This window comes from Macaca nemestrina, chromosome X (assembly GCF_043159975.1).
Source record: "Macaca nemestrina isolate mMacNem1 chromosome X, mMacNem.hap1, whole genome shotgun sequence".
Classification (NCBI taxonomy): Eukaryota; Metazoa; Chordata; class Mammalia; order Primates; family Cercopithecidae; genus Macaca; species Macaca nemestrina.
The window spans coordinates 92,027,530-92,030,281 of NC_092145.1; positions in this window are offsets into that span (position 1 = coordinate 92,027,530).

Here is a 2,752-nt window from a genome sequence, read left to right on the forward strand (position 1 = left end):
CTGAGATGAATGCACACATCACAAAGCAGTTTCTCAGATAGTTCCTTCTGGTTTTTATCTTTGGATATGTGCTTTTTTGTCATTGGCCTCAATGAGCTCCCAAATGTCCATTCGCAGAATGGACAAAAACAGCATTTCCAAATTGCTGAATTCAAAGTTAGTTTTAACTCTGTGAAATGAATGTACATGTTACAAATCAGTTTCTCAAAAGTTTCTTTCTAGTTTTTATCTGAAGTTGTTTCCATTTTCAACATAGGCCTCAATGTTCTCCAAAATATCCCTTCACAGATTCCACAAAAACAGTGGTTCCAAACTGTTGAATGAAAAGAAAGGTTTAACTCTGCAAGACGAATACACACATCACAATATGGTTTCTCAGGTAGCTTCCTTGTAGCTTTTATCTTGTGATATTGTTTTTTGATATTGGCCTCAATGAATTCCCAAATGTCCATTCGCAGAATGGACAAAAACAATGTTTCCAAACTGCCTAATCCAAAGAAATGTTAACACTGTAAGATGAATGCACACATCAGAAATCATGTTCTCAGAAAGCTTCTTCCTTGTTTTTATCTGAGGATATTTCCTTTTTCACCATAGGCCTCAATGAGTTCTCAGATACACCTTCGCAGATTCTACTAAAACATTATTTCCACACCGCTGAATGAAAAGAGAGATTTAATTCTATGTGGTGAATGAATATATCACAAAGCAGTTTCTCAAATAGCTTCCTTCTATTTTTTTTCCTGGAATATGCACTTTTTTGCCATTGGAATCAATGAGCTCCAAAATCTCCTTTCACAGAATGGACAAAAGCAGTTTTTCCAAACTGCTGAAACTGAAGAATGGATTAACTCTGTGAGATGAATTCACACATCACAAAAGGGTTTCTCAGAATGATTCCTTCTAGTTTATATCTATAGATATTTCCTTTTTCACCATAAGGCTCAATTTGCTCTCAAATATCACTTCACAGATTCTACAAAAACAGTGTTTCCAAACTGCTGAATGAAAAGAAAGTTTTAACTCTAATATATGCAGGCACGTTTCACAAAGCAGTTTCTCAGAAAGGTTACTTCTTGTTTTTTTCCTGGGATATTCACTTTTTTGCCATTGGCCTCAATGAACTTCCAAAGTCAATTCGCAGAATAGACCAAAACTGTTTCCAAACTGCTGAATTCAAAGAAATGTTTAACTATGTGAGATGACTGAACACATAACAAAGCAGTTTCTCAGAATGATTATTTCTTGTTTTTGACTGAAGATATTTCCTTTTTCACCATAGGACCCAATGTGCTCCCAAACAACCCTTCACAGTTTCTATGAAAACAGTGATTCCAAACTGCTGAATGAAAGGAAAGGTTTAACTCTGCAAGATGAAGGCACACATCACAAAGCAGTTTCCCAGAAAGCTTCTTTCTGCTTTTTATGTGAAGTTGTTTCCTTTATCACCATAGTCCTCAAAGCGCTCTCATATATCCTTTTGCAGATTCTACAGAAAGTGTTTCAAAACTGCTAGATGAAAAGAAAGGTTTAATTTTGTGAGATGAATGCACACATGACAAAGCGGTATATCAGATAGCTTCCTTATAGTTTTTCTCCTGGGATATTTGCTTTTTTCCATTGACCTCAATGAGCTCCCAAATGTCCATTCTCAGAAAGGACAAAAACAGCATTTCCAAATTGTTGAATTCAAAGTTAGTTTCAATTCTGTGAAATGAATTTACATGTTACAAAACAGTTTCTTGAAAGCTTCTTTCTAGTTTTTATCTGAAGTTGTTTCCATTTTCAACATAGGCCTCAATGCTCTCCAAAATATCCCTTCATAGATTCCACAAAAACAGTGTTTCCCAACTGTTGAATGAAAAGAAAGGTTTATCTCTGAGAGATGAATACACATATCACTGAGCAGTTTATCAGACAGCTTCCTTCCAGTGTTTGTCCTCAGATTTTTGTTTTTTCACCATTGGTCCCAATGAGCTCCCAATGTCCATTCCCCAACGAGCTCCCAAATGTTCATTCACAGAATGGACCAAAACAGTGTTGCCAAATAGCTGAATCCAAAGAATGGTTTACCTCTCTGAGATGAATGCACACATTACAAAGCAGTCTCTCAGAAATCTTCTTTCTTTTTTTAATTTGAGATATTTCCTTTTTTACCATAGGCCTCAGTGTGCACCCAAATATCCATTTGTAGATTCTACAAAAATAGTATTTCCAAACTGCTTAATGAAAATAAAGCTTTATCTCAGTGAGAATACACATATCACAAAGCAGTTTCTCAGATAGCTTCCTTCTAGTGTTTAACTTAGAGTATTCACTTTTTCGCCATTGGCCTCCATGAGCCAACAAATGTCCTTTTGCAGATGGACAAAACAGTGTTTCCAAACCACTGAATCCAAAGAAAACTTTAACTCTGTGTGATGAAAGCACACATCACAAAGCAGTTCATTAGGAAGCTTCTTTGTACTTTTTATATGAAGATGTTTCCTCTTTCACCATAGACCTAAATGTGCTCCAAAATAACCCTTCGCAGATTTTACAAAAACAGCGTTTCCAAACTGCTGAATGAAAAGAAAGGTTTAACTCAGTGAGATGAAGGCACACATGACAAAACGGTTTTTCAGATAGCTTCCTTCTAGTTTTCATTCTGGGATATTCACTTTTTGCCATTGGCCTCAAGGAGCTCCCAAATGTCCTTTCACAGAATGTAAAAAATGTGTTCCCAAACTGCTGAATCCAAAGAAAAGTTTAA